Consider the following 16,718-nt stretch of genomic DNA (forward strand, 5'->3'; position numbering starts at 1 on the left):
GCCCTTCAGCCCACCATGTCCATGCCCACCTACATTAATCCCATATTGCCGACATTACAACCATATCCTCCTATGCCTTGTCTAGTTAAGTGCCTGTCCAACATGTCTTTTAAACATCGTGATTGTATCTGATTCCACCCACCTCCTCTGGCAGCACGTTCCAAATATCAACCACTCTCTGTGTAAAAAATTTACCCTTCTGATCCCCTTTAAAACTCCTTCCTCTCCTCTTACACTTCTTCCTGTGGTCGGCATGGACCAGTTGGGCCGAAGGCCTGTTTCCATGCTGTATTACTCTATGACTCTAAGATCCTCACCTTAAAACCATCCCCTCTTGTTTTGGATACCCCTACCAAGACTTTGACTATCTACCCTATCTATGCCTCTCATAATCTTATATACTTGATAGAAGTCACCCCCCAGCCTCCCTCGCTCAAGGGAAACAAGCCCAGCCTATCCAATCTCTCCCATAACTAAAGTCCTCCAATCCAGACAACATCCTAGTGAACCTCCTCTGCATTCTCTGCACAATATTCCAAGCACACCCTAACACGTGTTTTGTAAAGTTCAACTTAACATCCAAGTCTTACATTCTGTGCCCTGACCTATGAAGGTAAGCATGCCATATACCTCCTTCACCACCCTATCCGCCTGTGTTCCAAGGAACAATGGATTTGGACCACTAGGTCTCTCTGTTCATCAATATTCCTTCGTGACCTACCCTTTACTGTATATGTCCTATCCTAAATTACTTAGAGTCATAGGGTAATACAGCACAGAAACAGGCCCTTCGGCCCAACCCGTCTATGCCAACCAAGATGCCCATAATGCATCTTCCCAAAATGCATCACCTTGCACTTTTTGGGATTAAATTCCATTCTGCCAATGCTCTGCCCAACGTTCCAACTGATCTATATCCTGCTGTAGCCTTAGACAACCTCCTCATTATCCACATCACCGCCAACTTTCGTGTCCTACACAAGCCTGCTACTCATACCTCTCTGTTCTCTTGTCCTCCCTCCATCTCTGTACTTTTCCACCTCTCTGCCTCCAACTTTATTTCTTTACCTCCCTTCACACTGATGTCGCACTGATGTTGAGTGACGCACATTGCTGGGGAAGTATACAAAGAGTTTAATCTGCACCTAGCCATGAAATAGCTGATCTATTGCAGTTTGATGCTAGACTATCAAAAATTGGAAATCTGCCATGTGCCCCTGATTATACTTTTAAATTATTTTTGAACTTAAGGCGGAGGATATGCATACACTTAAAGCAATTTTTCTGAAACTGTTATTCCAGCGCAATTGTTTACTTTTACTTTCTTTGCAAGCCGGATTCACAGCAGAGGCTTATGTCTCCAAAAATATTGGGTCTAGTTATTTAAGGATCTAAGTGAAGCAGGGCTTTTAACTGGCATTTTACCGAAATATTTCTATCCTGCACTCCTGACAATCTAAAGATTCCTTCTTTTCTTTTTTAGCAAACTTGAGGGACTGTCTAACATGGATAGAAGATTGGCTGACTGGCAGAAGGCAAAGAGTGGGAATAAAGGGGGCCTTTTCTGGTTGGCTGCCAGTGACTAGTGGTGTTCCACAGGGGTCAGTATTGGGTCAGCTACTTTTCACATTATATGTTTTAATGATCTGGATGACAGAATTGATGGCTTTGTGGCCAAGTTTGCGGATGATATAAAGATAGGTGGAGGGGCAGGTAGTGTTGAGGAAGCAGGGAGTCTGCAGAAGGACTTGGACAGGTTGGGAGAATAGGCAAAGGAGTGGCAGATGAAATACGGCGTAGGGAAGTGTATGGTCGTGCACTTTGGTAGAAGGAATAAAGGCATAGACTATTTTCTAAACAGGGAGCGAATTCAGAAATTGGAGGTGCAAAGGGACTTGGGAGACTGAGTGCAGGATTCCCTAAAGGTTAATTTGCAGGTTAAATCGGTAGTAAGGAAGGTAAATGCAATGTTAGCATTCAGTTCAAGAGGACTAGAATATAAAAGCAAGGATATAATGCTGAGGCTTTATAAGGCATTGGTCAGACCACATTTGGAGTATTGTGAGCAGTCTTGGTCCCAAATCTAAGGAAGGATGTGCTGGCGTTGGAGAGGGTCCAGAGGAGGTTTACAAGAATAATCCCAAAAATGAAAGGGTTAACGTATGAGGAGCGTTTGTACTGGAGTTTAGAAGTATAAGGGGGGATCTCATTGAAACCTACCGAATATTGAAAGGCCTGGATAGAGTGGACATTGGAGAGGATGTTTCCAGCAGTGGGAGAGTCTACGACCAGAGGGCAGAGCCTCAGACTAGAAGGATGTCCCTTTAGAACAGAGATGAGGAGGAATTTCTTTAGCCGGAGGGTGGTGAAACTGTAGAATTCATTGCCACAGACAGCTGTGGAGGTCAAGTCATGGGTATATTTAAGGTGGAGGTTTGATAGATTCTTGATTAGTAAGGTCACCAAAGGTTGTGGGGAGAAGGCAGGAGAATGGAGTTGAGAGGGAAAAATAAGCCATGATCAAATGACAGAGCAGACTTGATGAGCCGAATGGCCTAATTCTGCCCCTATGTCTTAGGGTCTACCTCTCTGGTTCGGTAGGTTGTGAGGTAGCTGATGAGGCCAATGTGGAACTTGCAGACTGTGCCACAGGTGACAAAAGGAATGCTTGATGGGACAGTCAGGCAAGTGGGTTTGGGAGGTGGTGCACTTCTTCCACCATTTACCCAGGCCTCTGTGTGCTCTCAACAAATGGACTTGAGGTTCTCAAATCCATTCAGAATGCTCCTACTCCATTTTGAGTGCTCATGGCCCAATGATTCTCATATTAGTGGCAATGTTGCACATTTTCAAGGAGGTGTAAAGAGCATCCTTGAAATGTTTTCCCCTGTCCAGCTAGTAATCTCTTGATGTGATGGAGCTCGGAATAGCATGTTTAATCAAAGGGTCTGGTGTCAGGGATGTGATAACATGGCTGGCCATAAGCCCTCAATCCTGGGGGCGTTGACTTTGGAGAGCACATTGGTGTTGATTTGCTTATCCTGCCAATAAGTTTGAAGAATTTTGTGGAGACAGCTTTGGTGGTACATCTCCAGTGTTTTGAGTTGCCTGCTGCAGGCAGTCCATGTTTCAGAAGTGTGCAAAAGGGCGGGAATCAAGGAGCTTGTAATCTTGATCTTCAAGTGCTTAAAGACAGTGCTGATCCACTCAAGATGATGTGAATTTCATATTCCATGCTTCTCTTCATTGAGAGCTGACTGTTGAGATATAGAATGTGGTCCACATTTTCCAGGGTCTTGTTCTGGATCTTTTCTTTTGGAAGGTGGTATTGTGCAGCAGGAGCAGATTGTTAGAGGACCTTTGCTTTTGTGGATGTTAGAAGTAAGGCCCATTCTCATGTATGCTTCAGTGAAAAAGTCATGATGTCCCCTTCTCATTGCTACCGTCAGGCAGGAGGTACAGAAGCATGAAATCTCACCACACCAGGTTCAGGAATAGCTACTTTCCTATAACTATCAAGTTCTTGAACCAATCTACACAACCCTAATCCTACCACAGCAACGGAACAGTTCAGACCATCTCTCGCACTACCATAGATCTGACTTTGATTGTGTTTTTTCTTTGCACTAACGTCTTGTTTTGCACTGTCTATTTTTTTCTTCTCCATCTAATATACTTCATGTATAATTTATTTGTGTTTATGCTCTGTGTGCAGTCTGAACCTACATGCCTGTGATGCTGCTGCAAGCAAGTTTTTCATTGTACCTGTACCTCACCATACTTGTGCATATGACAATAAACTCAACTTGACTTAAAATTCAACTTGACTTGGAGCTTAGACTTGAAATTTGTGTTCTGCAGGTCAGTGACTGACACTGGGGTGATCTTGGTTCTGGAATGGAGGCAACGTAGGTGGAACAGCTTCTGATTCAACCTGTAGATTAGTTCCACTCCAGCAGAAGACTTGTTGGAAGTGAGGTGCAACATTGCAATATGAAAGATTGAGGGAAATACCGGGCATTAACACAGCCTTGCTTTAACAACAGCCTACAGTGAAAATGGGTCTGTTGTAGATCCACTAATTGTGATCACAGCATCATGTAGACGAGATAAGATAGAGGTAAATTTTCGTGGATAGCCAAATTTGAGAAGGATGCTCCATAGACATTCTGATTGACAGAATCAGAGGATCTTGTGAGGTCGAATAAGTCATGTTTAGTGGTGGATGCTGCTCTCTGCATTTCCCTTGGAGTTGACATGTGACGAGGATCATGCCCATCGTGTTCCCAGAAGAACAGATTCCACACTGAGATTCTGCGGCCCATGGACACAACAGACATGACTTTCCCCATGCGCCAACTCCAGGAAAAATGGAGGAAGCAGCATCCGCTACTGTACACTGCCTTTTTTTTTCCACAGAAACCTTTGACTCTGTCAATCAAAAGAGACTGTTGAGCATCCTTGTTAACTTGGCTGCCTGCAGAAATTTGTTTCCATCTTTCCATCTAATATCTGCTATATGATAGCATACAAGCCATGATCCCAGTGGGTTCAAACCAGATTCAATCTCAGTACAGAACGGAGTCAAGCACAGCTACATCAATACTGTGGAAAATATAACAACTTGTGAGCAAGTTCTTTTGGAAGTTGTCGGTAGTTTTATTTCAAATGCCAGTCTGCTGTATATTTTCATTTCAGATTTTGGGTCCTTTCACCATTAGAGTTACACTACTGTCAATAAGTACCATTTGTTTTATAGCTGCTTGTTACTCGCAGTTGATTTACAGCAAAAATTCAGCTCTGCTAAATTAAACACATTCTTTTCTCCCAAACTGATGCACTTGCTTTTGTCAAAAAGAAATACATTGGGAGAAAGCCTTATGATACCACAGTGCAGAGTAAATTTTAATGTCTTTTTTCTCTTGGCATTTTGTGAAATCTGCATGAAGCAATTTCAGAACAAATAATTTTCTACCTCTCATTAAATGTGGAATTGGTTCACATGCTGCCCTTTACTGCAATTGCATGACAACAAGCGTCAAACTATGAAATGTCTTGAACTTTACAGTGCCTCAAACAAGTGAAAGAGAACTATGTGTAGGTTTGTTTTACAACAACTTGAACAAAAGGTTACTGTCACATTTACTGGGAATGCTAATTATGATGCAACATGCTATTGTCAACAAGAAACGGTGTATCAGAGACTGCCTAACATCACAAAGAGCATTTATGGCATAAATGTGATGGCAGTTGACTAAATAAGCGCTACTAATGACACAATCTGGCATTGCTTCATTTTCCCACTATAGTCATCTTACACAGATTTAACTCAGCAATGGCATATTTCTGATGAAGATATGTAAGAAAAAGCTAAAATTTGTCCATCAAAAATTTTGAGAGAAGAGCCATTTTTTGCAGAATATTGACATCACTGGGATGTTTTCAATCTTCACGGTTAAAATACATGTTCTCAATGTTTTAGGGGAAACTGCAACTTGATATTAATGGGAAAAAAAGCAATAGAGTATCGTCATCATTGCTGTTCAAATACATGTCACCCTTTGTCCCTATCTCACAGCCATCCCTCACCCCACCCCATATTAGATGACTGCTAAATGCAAGAAAGAGGGTAAGAAGCAGAATGAATGGGTATGTGTCAGTGTCCCAGAGGGAGTGGGAATTGCAAAATGTTGCTAATCAACATGCCTCCATTTATTGCCTTGAATTGCAGCCTCTAGAGGAGAAAACCAATGTTAACTTGGAGCTATGTAGTCACCTTGGCATCTGAAACAGCTACGTCATGAATCTCCATTTGAAGAGTTGAGGATATTTCGAAATATATTTTTTTAAAAACATGTAAGTGAGAATGTCCACTGAATGTACCTTGGGAATGAAATTTGTCTGGAGCAAACAGGTAATAATGAATCATGGCTATGTTTATATTCCATTGATATTACTTCCACTCACAGTTAACAATAGCTTGTATTTATACAGATTCTTTAACACCTCAAAGCAGTTTCCAAGAGCCTTATCAAACAAGATATTAGATGCAGCACAGGTGTCATCTAATTGTTTACTGTAAATCAGATTGAGGTATGGGGGAATACTACATCGGTGGAAAACTGGGTTCTCCCATTAGAAGAATACAGCTACTTGTTTCCTCACGGGAACTTTAATAAACCTTGCTGCCTCAGAGACATTCTTGTGTGTAGGGGTTGATTATATTTTCTAATCTAAATCCAGGAATGCCGATGTTAAGGCTTCTGCTTTTTATAATGTATACAGTTGCCTTCGATGAATGAAGTAAAGGTATGGTTATTAAGTTTGTTGATGACACAAAATTACATAGCAAAATAAGTTGTGAAGAGGGCAAAAAGAATAGAAACTGCAGATGCTGTATGAAGGTACTGCAAGTGACTGGGAGAGCTAACAGAGGAGTTAAATGCAATAGTAGTGTTACGAACCAGCAACAAAAGAAACACTGAGTCATGATTCAGTGTTAAAAACTACTTTATTAACAACTACTTATGATTAATAAGAAAATTAAAAGTAAAAATGTTAGAATGTTAGAAGTAAAAATGTTAAACCTTGAACATTAACCCCAAAACTAAACTCGTCGTGTATTTGTGGCAAAGTCCCAAACTCCAAGTCCAGGAATGGTTCTTAAAGTTCAGTTCAGCAAGCCGTAAGGTGAAACATGACCAAAGGCTTCTTCAACAACCACTGTTGTCTGAAGATAAGACGTAGATGTGGAGAACATAGAGACAGTAATTACGAAATCCAAATGTTCCACTATGGAACCCAAACGACACCTCAGTGTTTACTCGGTAGTGACTTCCTCACCCCGAAAAGCATCCGAATTGTGGTCGTCCACACAAAGACCTGTTTCCCTCTACAGGTCAGCAACAAAGTGACCTCCACTGGATTACTCCCAATTTCCATACGTAGATTGTAGTAACAGACACAGTTATTGTTTCTCATCCATCGATAGAGAAAACTAGCAGGCTGGTGTCTCTCTCCCTTTTCTCTCTCTCTCTTCTCTCTGACTTTGACTGACCTCTTCAACAATGTCTTTACGTCATTTATCTTCTGTTGATGTAAGCAAGCCACACACACACACACACACACACACACACACACACACACACACACACACACACACAACTAGCTCTATCTTAAAGGGAAATTCACCGACTAGCTCTATCTTAAAGGGACATTCACCGAGTCCGTAACACCTCCCACCTAAAAAGACATTTTTTCCAAGAAAAAATTTAACCGCGCATACAGTTAGTAATGTTAATAATTATCATTCTACACAACTACAGAAGATCAGACTAGTAAAGATACATGTTTCCCATTTAGCATTGGGAAAGACAATCAGCGATCACATTATCTTTGCCTTTAACGTGAGTTATCATGAGATCAAACTCTTGCAAAATTAAACTCCAGTTTAACAGCCTTCTGTTTTTGTTTTTCACTCGGCTCAGAAACACCAATGGGTTATGATCTGTATACACAGTCAATGGTTTCTGAGCGGTGCAAACATATATACTGAAATGTTGCAAGGCTAAAACAAGTGACAGTAATTCTTTCTCTATGGTGGAATAATTCTTTTGATGCTCATTAAATTTCTTTGAAAAGTAAGCTACAGGATGGTCAATATCATCACGGTCACCCTTCTGCAACAACACAGCTCCTGCAGCTTCATCACTGGCATCTACTGCTAATGAAAATGGCTTTTCGACGTCAGGTGATTTGAGCACAGCATGGTAGCATAAAATGGCTTTCAGCTTCTCAAATGCTTCTTGACAAGGATCTGTCCAAACAAACTTCACTCCCTTCTTCAGAAGATTAGTTAGGGGAAGAGCAACATCAGCAAAATCTTTACAAAATTTCCGATAATATCCAACCATTCCCAAAAATCTTCTTACAGTCCTCGTACCCATGGGAACAGGGAACTCAGATATTGCTTGAACTTTGCCTGAACAGGAGCTAACTTACCTTGACCTACAACAATACCAAGATACGTCACAGTGGCATGGCCAAATTCACTTTTAGCCAAGTTAACTGTGAGGTTAGCTTCAGAAAGTCTTTCAAACAACCTTTCTAACGCAGAGATGTGATCCTCCCATGTATCATTCCCTGTCACTAAGTTGTCAATGTAGGCATCTGTATGGTTTAACCCATGAATCACTGAATTAATCATTCTTTGAAATGTTGCCAGAGCATTTTTCATTCCAAATGGCAAAACATTATATTCATACAATCCAGAAGGGGTTACAAAGGCAGAAATCTCCCTTCCTCTATCTGTTAATAGAACACATCAGTACCCTTTTAATAGGTCAATCTTTGTAAGAAATTTTGCCTTTCCCACTCTGTCTATGCAATCATCCACCCTAGGAATAGGGTAAGCATCTGACTTTGTTACAGCATTCACTTTCCTGTAATCTGTGCAAAATCGAACAGTTCCATCAGGTTTAGGCACAATAACACAGGGCAAACTCCAGTTTGAAGCGGAACATCTAATAATATCATATTCTAACATATATTCAATCTCCTGGTCAACAAGTTTACTTTTTCCCACAATCATCCGATATGGGTGTTGTTTGATTGGTTTTGCATCCCCAACATCAACATCATGAGTCATTATCGATGTTCTGTTTGAAACATCTGGGAACAGATTTTTCAATTTTCAAATTAATTCTCTCATCTGTTGTTTTTGTGAAACTTGTAAATTTTCCAACTTTGTTTCAAGGTTCTCCAGGATATTTTGGTTTTTTAGTTTCAATGGAACAATATTTGGTCTAAATTGGCCTTCCTCAATATCAACATCAGGCATTCTAGAAACAACCTTCATATCATCCACCATGGCCACAACTGAATCTCTCTCATAATAAGGCTTTAGCATGCTTACATGACAGAGTTGTGTTTTCTTGCGTCTATCTGGTGTTTTGATTATATATGTCAAATCAGTTACTTGGGATTCAATAATATATGGTCCAGAAAAAGGAGATTGCAATGGATTATTCTGGCTAGGGAAAATTACTAACACCTTTTGCCCCACTGCAAATGTCCTGGGCCAAGCATGTCTGTCAAAACATGTCTTCATTCTTATCTGGCTGGTTTTCAAATTCTCTCTCGCTAGCTGGCAGACTCACTCCAACCGAGTTTTAAATTTTTGGACATAGTCCAACAGACTCAAATGCACTTCCTCATTAACCCACTGTTCTTTTAACAATTCTAAAGGTCCTCTCACCTGATGTCCAAATACAAGCTCATACAGACTAAATCCTAATGACCCCTGTATTGATTCTCTCACGGCAAACAAAAGTAAATGAACACCATCGTCCCAATCCTTTGTGTTTTCAAAGCAATAAGTCTTCAGCATATTTTTGAGAGTAGAATGAAATCTCTTCAGAGCCCCCTGAGATTCTGGGTGATATGCAGATGATACAATCTGCTTTGCTCCCAGCTCATAGACTAGTTGTGAAATAAATTGGACATAAAATTACTCCTTGATCAGATTGGATTTCTTTTGGCAAACCCAAACAACGTAAAAAATTTTTAAAAGAGCTTTTGACACAATCTTGGCCTTAATATTTCTAAGTGGTATTGCCTCTGGAAATCTAGAAGTTGCACACATGATGGTTAACAAATATTGATTTCCAGCCTTAGACTTTGGTAATGGGCCAACACAGTCCACAATCACCTTCGAAAAGGGTTCACCAAAAGCAGGAATTGGCTTCATCGGAGCCATAGGGGGTCTTTGATTTGGTTTACCTACCATCTGACATGTGTGACAGGTTCGACAAAACATCTTTCCTCAAACCAGGCCAATAGAATTGTTTCAAAATATTCCCTACAGTTTTATTTACACCAAAATGACCACCCAAAAGCATATTATGGGCCAGGTTTTAAATCTCATCCCTATAAACTTTAAGAACCACAACCTGATGAATAACTTCCCATTCCTCATTAACAGGGACATGAGGAGTCTCCATTTCCTCATTAACACTCCATTTTTGACATAATATCCAATTGGCACTTTCTCAATCTCATCACGAGAGTGCTTTTTCTCTCAATTCTGTAAGCTCAGGGTCTTTCGTCTGTTCCACCATAAATTCTTTCCTCGACAAAGACAAAGATAAATTCAGGCTCAATACAAGGATTTTGATCCTCCAGTGAAGACAGAAGAGTCTCAGAGAAGTCATCATAATTTTCTCCCTGTTTAGGGCTGTCACAGGGAACAATATCAGGCTGCACAGGACTGTCGGCCTTGGCTAATTCTTTAGCTCTAGCTCAAGTCACCGCACAGGATGGGTAAACATCTGGATCATTCTCAGACTCATCAACCCTTGGTTTGGTGGTTAACCGTACCACAGGGACAAATTCTCCATCTGCAAGGTCATTCCCCAATAACAAAGAAACTCCTTCCACTGGTAAACTAGGTCATATCCCTATCTCGACAGGTCCTTCTACAAACTTTGACTTTAAAATCACCTTGTGCAAAGGGACAGACATGGTGTCACCTGTAACACCTCGGACTAGATTTACCTCACCAGTGTCAGTTTCTTCACCAAAATTTAAAACACTGTCCAGCAAGAGAGATCGGCAAGCCCCCAGTATCTCTAAGGATTTTCACTGGCACCTGGGTGACCCATCATTCAGTGAAACAAAACCCTCTGATACATAAGAACGGAATTCCTTCCTTACCTCCTCCAACTTTTCAGCCTTTACCTCTGGCAAGGACTGATCTTTACCAACATCCCCTAAACCTTTTTGATTTTTAATTACCTGAAAACAAGCATTGGGCACGACTTCCTTCCTTTTCTTCAAAAGGGCACAATTAGCTATCACCTGGCCAGGTTTCTTACAGTAATAACAAGTACGCTCAGCAGGTTTCTCTAGCACTGGCTTCTTTCCATCCTTCCCTTTTTGATTACCTCCCAATTTAATCTCTGGTTTACCTGGATTGTCCTTATAACTCTTTTGAAAGGTCTTAGGTGGTCCCCATCTGGATTTATGGGTTAAAGCATAATCATCTGCCAACCCAGTGGTTTCTTGTAATGTTTCAACCTCCTTTTCATTTAAATATGTTGTTATCTCAGCTGGGACACATCTTTTAAAGTCTTCCACTAACATCAATTCTGTCAATTTATCATAATCCCCAACTACATTTTTAGCCATGCACCATTGTTCAAAACATATTCTCTTTCCATTGGCAAATTCCATGTATGTCTGATCTGCAGATTTCTTCAAGTCTCTAAATTTTTGTCTATAAGCTTCAGATACCAATTCATAGGCCTTCAACACAGCTTGTTTTACCTTTGTATAATCAGCTGCATCCTCAACAGACAAAGCAGAATAAGCTTTTTGAGCTTTACCTTTAATTACACTCTGTAACATAAGAGCCCATCCTTCCTTTGGCCAGTCTGAACTCACAGCAACCTTTTCAAAATGTTGGAAATACTGATCAACCTGATCTTCCTCAAATGGAGGGACTAATCAAACCTCCCTACTGGCTAAAAAACCATCAGCAGAATCAGATTCCAAACTTTTTCGCTTCATTTTTAACTCGTGCTGCCGCTGTTTTTCCTTCTCCTCCCTATCCAGCTCCATCCTCCTCAATTCCATCTGGGCCTTCCTTTCCTCTAACTCTATTTTCCTTTGCTCTAACTCTAGCTTCCTTTGTCCTAACTCGAACTTCATTCGCGTTTGTTCTAACTCTATCTTTGCTGATTGCACCTGGCCATCAGGAATCTCTGACTCGCCCTCAGGAAACTCTTCTAACTCTTCCTCCTCCAAATCCTCCAAATCTACTGGTCGAGAAGTCACATCAGAAATCATTGGTTTAATCTCAGGAAACTCAACTACCTCACTCACCTCAAACACTTCCTTCTCCAAATAATAGTCAACTATCATTCTATGAATAACTGCTTTTCTCATAGACCGCTTTACTGCTTTAAGGTTTAGCCTTGTAGCAATTTTTACCAAATCATCCTTTTTTGCCACCTCCAACCCCTTTAGGGTTGGTGACTCCAAAAATACCTTGCTGCTGGTTTCCACACACACAAGCCAATTAAAAAGAATTTATCAGACCGACCACAATCAGTCATCCACTAAGACCCCAATTTGCTCAAACTCAGACCTCCAGTACCAGTCTTGAGTTCGACTTCAGACCACCTTGTCAACCTTTGGATTGGATCCCGGATGAATCTCGTCAATCTGGGGAACGATCCCGGACGACACTCGTTAATCTTTGGGTTCGATCCCGGACGAGCCCCCAATTTTGTTACAAACCAGCAACAAAAGAAACACACTGAGTCATGATTCAGTGTTTAAAAACTACTTTATTAATAACTACTTATGATAATAAGAAAAATAAAAGTAAAATGTTAGAATGTTAGAAGTAAAAATGTTAAACCTTGAACATTAACCCCAAAACTAAACTCGTCGTGTGTTTGTGGCAAAGTCCCAAACTCCAAGTCCAGGAATGGTTTTTAAAGTTCAGTTCAGCAAGCCGTAAGGTGAAACATGACCAAAGGCTTCTTCAACAACCACCGTTGTCTGAAGATAAGACGTAGATGTGGAGAACATAGAGACAGTAATTACGAAATCCAAATGTTCCACGATGGAACCCAAACGACACCTCAGTGTTTACTCGGTAGTGACTTCCTCACCCCGAAAAGCGTCCGAATCGTGGTCGTCCACACAAAGACCTGTTTCCCTCTACAGGTCAGCAACAAAGTGAACTCCACTGGATTACTCCCAATTTCCATACATAGATTGTAGTAACAGACACAGTTATTGTTTCTCATCCATCGATAGAGAAAACTAGCAGGTTGGTGTCTCTCTCCCTTTTCTCTCTCTCTCTTCTCTCTGACTTCGACTGACCTCTTCAACAACGTCATTACGTCCTTTATCTTCTGTTGATGTAAGCAAGCCACACACACACACACACACACACACACACACACACACACACACACACACACACACACACACACACACACACACACACACACACACACACCACACACACTACTAGCTCTATCTTAAAGGGACATTCACCGAGTCCGTAACAGTAGGAAGGAACTACACACAAGATGCCGGAGTGCTGAGTTCCTCCAGCATCTTGTGTCTTGCTCCAGATTCCAGCATCTGCAGTCTCTTGTGTCTACAACAGTAGGAAGGTCATGTTTCAGTCATGTCGGGCACCAACATAATTTATACACCTGTAGGGATCACATCTGGAGTTCTTTATACAGAACTGGTCTCTGAATTTAAGGAAGATTCATTAGGTTAATAGCTGAAGTGAGTAGGTTATCTCATTGGACTTCTATCTGCTAAGGTTTAGAAAAACAAGAGGTGACTTGATTGAAGCTTAAAATCCTGAGGGGACATAACCGGATGAATGCAAAGGGTATGTTTCCTCATGTGGAACAATCCAGAAATAGGGGTCGCTGTTTTAAAATTAGATAAGGTGAGATAAGATATCTTTATTAGTCACATGTACATTGAAACACACAGTAAAATGCATCTTTTGCATAGAGTGTTCTGTGGGCAGCCCACAAGTGTCACCACACTTCCGGCGCCAACATAGCATGCCCACAACTTCCTAACCCATACATCTTTGGAATGTGGGAGGAAACCGGAGCACCCGGAGGAAACCCACGCAGATGCGGGGACAACGTACAATTGTCCTTACAGACAGTGGCTGGAATTGAACCCGGGTTGCTGGTTCTGTAATAGCATTACGCTAACTGCTACACTACCGTGCCTGCCCTAGGAGCCACCCATTTAGGACAGAGATGAGACAATTTTTCTCTCACAGAGGATCACGAGCCTTTGGAACTTACTTCCCAAAGTGTGGTGCAGGCAGAATCTATTAAGCGAAGGGGTGAAAGATTACTGTGGGTAGACACAATGCAAAATTGGGGTTACAATCAGTTCAGCCACAATCTTGTTAAATGGCAGAGCAAACTTGTTCATTAGCACATTAACACTTGTGAAAATGGGATTCATCAATGGAAGTCCAGATGCTGAGGGCATAAAAGAATCTCCAATTATTGTCTGTATTTCTCTGAATGTGTCAGCTTCAGAATTATATTCATGGTCAGTTTTGTTTTCTCTTTCTCCTTCCCCCACCACACCACTCCCTTTGCGCCCTCTCATTGTTTCTCCTCTCTCCCCCCTCCCTCCACTTCCCCTCCCTCCTTCCTCACATCACTCCCATCTCCCTGCTCAAGACAGCCCGCATTCGCCATATTTCTCCCCCTCCCCCAACTTTTCCCCCCATCCACCCCATTGCCTTCCTTTTCCAGTAGCAGGAGATGCCCAAGCCTGGACAGGAGTATTCTGCCCTCTATCCCATGCCTCACCTCAACATGGGAGTAAACCATTGAATTCCAGTGACTGTAAAATTAAACAGTAAGGAACTAAGACCCCAGGATTTACTGGGGGAATGCATCGCCCAGCATTAATAAGCCATCCAGTCCAGGAAATTACAGGTTCAATCTCCCGAAATGAGTTGAGTTTCAAAGGTTAGCTTTGAAAATCTATGATGGAAAAAACTCAATGTATATTTCCATTCATGATCACCTGTCAGTAATTATAACTGAAAGTTATTGATTATGAGCATTAGAGGAAAACAGAATAAAGCTAAGTGATATTGTTCATAAATAATCTACTGGAATTACTTTTAGCTCACACATTAGAATAATTAATTAATTGGACTGTTGTCACCAGAACAATTTTGTCAACATGGATTAAGTCTTCAATCAACACCGTTACTTGATGTGCAAAATTGGCCACTTTTACCTGTTTTTAGCTGATATTGTTCATGATTACTTTTCCTTAATGAACGTACTTTCCTCTTCCTCCCACCTCTCAAAAACCCAGTCCTAATCATTTGTTAATGACAGCATCTTCTCCAATCTTTTTCCTTTCCAAAGTCCTTGGAGATGTTGTCACCACAGCAATGAAAAGGGTCTTATTAAGGTCACAAACACCATCCTACATTACTATAACCATGGTAAGGTATCCCTCTTCATCCTTCATAACTTTTTACAGCCTAATTCTCCTCTAATTCCTCTCTATTGTCTAAATAAGTTGTAGGCCCCCTCCCATTTCTCATTTACATGCTTCCTCTTGGCAACATCATCCAGAAACAAAACATCACTGATGACATTCACCCTTACCATCCCTGCCTGTACTTCACATCTCATTTGTCATATTTAACCCTACATCTGGTCATGAATGAACAGATATGTCTTCAAGCTAAATAACGAGAAAAGCAAAACTATTACCTTCAATCCCCACCTCGAACTGACTGCAACCCCAGCCATTTTCTGTGGAAATTCCATTGGCCATGATGTCCTACTTGACCCTGATATACAGTATGCTTCTGATCATGAGCCTGCTCTATTACCCAGGCACTTCTGTAACAATGTCCATCTCTGCCCCTCTATCTGCTCATCTATTCCATTGTTATCTTTAAAGGTGACTTTTCCTCATTGGGCTCCCAACCGATATTGGTATTGGTATTGGTTTATTATTGTCACTTGTACAGAGGTACAGTGAAAAGCTTGTCTTACAAGCCAATCGTACAGGTCAATTCATTACATGGTGCAGTTACATTGAGTTAGTACAGAGTGCATTGAGGTAGTACAGGTAAAAAACAATAACAGTACAGAATAAAGTGTCACAGCTACAGAGAAAGTGCAGTGCAATAAGGTGCAAGGTCACAACAAGGTAGATCGTGAGGTCATAGTCCATCTCATTGTATAAGGGAACTGTTCAATAGTCTTATCACAGTGGGGTAGAAGCTGTCCTTAAGTCTAGTGGTACGTGCCCTCAGGCTCCTGTATCTTCTACCCGATAGAAGAGGAGAGAAGAGAGGATGTCCCAGGTGGGTGGGGTCTTTGATTATGCTGGCTGCTTCACCAAGACAACGAGAGGTAAAGACAGAGTCCAAGAAGGGGAGGCAGGTGTCCGTGATGTGCTGGGCTATGTCCACAACTCTCTGCAGTTTCTTGTGGTCCTGGGCAGAGCAGTTGCCGTACCAAGCCGTATTACATCCAGATAGGATGCTTTCTATGGTGCATTGGTAAAAGTTGGTGAGAGTCAAAGGGGACAAACCAAATTTCTTTAGCCTCCTGAGGAAGCAGAGGTGCTGGTGAGCTTCCTTGACGTGATGTAACCAGGACAGGATGTTGGTGATGTTCACTCCCAGGAACTTGAAGCTCTCAACCCTCTCCACCTCAGCACCGTTGATGTAGACAGGTGCATGTACACCGCCCCCTTTCCTGAAGTCAATGACCAGCTCTTTTGTTTCGTTGACATTGAGGGAAAGGTTGTTATCATGACACCATTCCTTGATAAACTTGAACTGATCAAAGACTCTGCTGTCCATATCCTAACTCACACCAAGCTCCTTTCTCCCATCAGACAGTGCCAGTTGATCTACACTGGTTTCCAGCTCGGCAACATCTGAATTCTAGATTTCTCAAAGTGTTTTAAAATAGATGTTCATGGCCTTGCCACTCCATATCTCTGCAACCTTTTGCAGCATTGCAACAAAATCCCTGTGTTCCTTCTAATTTTAATTGCTCCATCATTGGTATCCTGCCTTCAGCTGCCTTGACCCCAGAATTCCCTCTCTACACCATCCTCCCACACACTTTTAAGACACTCCTTAAACCATACCATTGTGACCC

The sequence above is a fragment of the Pristis pectinata genome, chromosome 8 (assembly GCF_009764475.1).
Source record: "Pristis pectinata isolate sPriPec2 chromosome 8, sPriPec2.1.pri, whole genome shotgun sequence".
NCBI lineage: Eukaryota > Metazoa > Chordata > Chondrichthyes > Rhinopristiformes > Pristidae > Pristis > Pristis pectinata.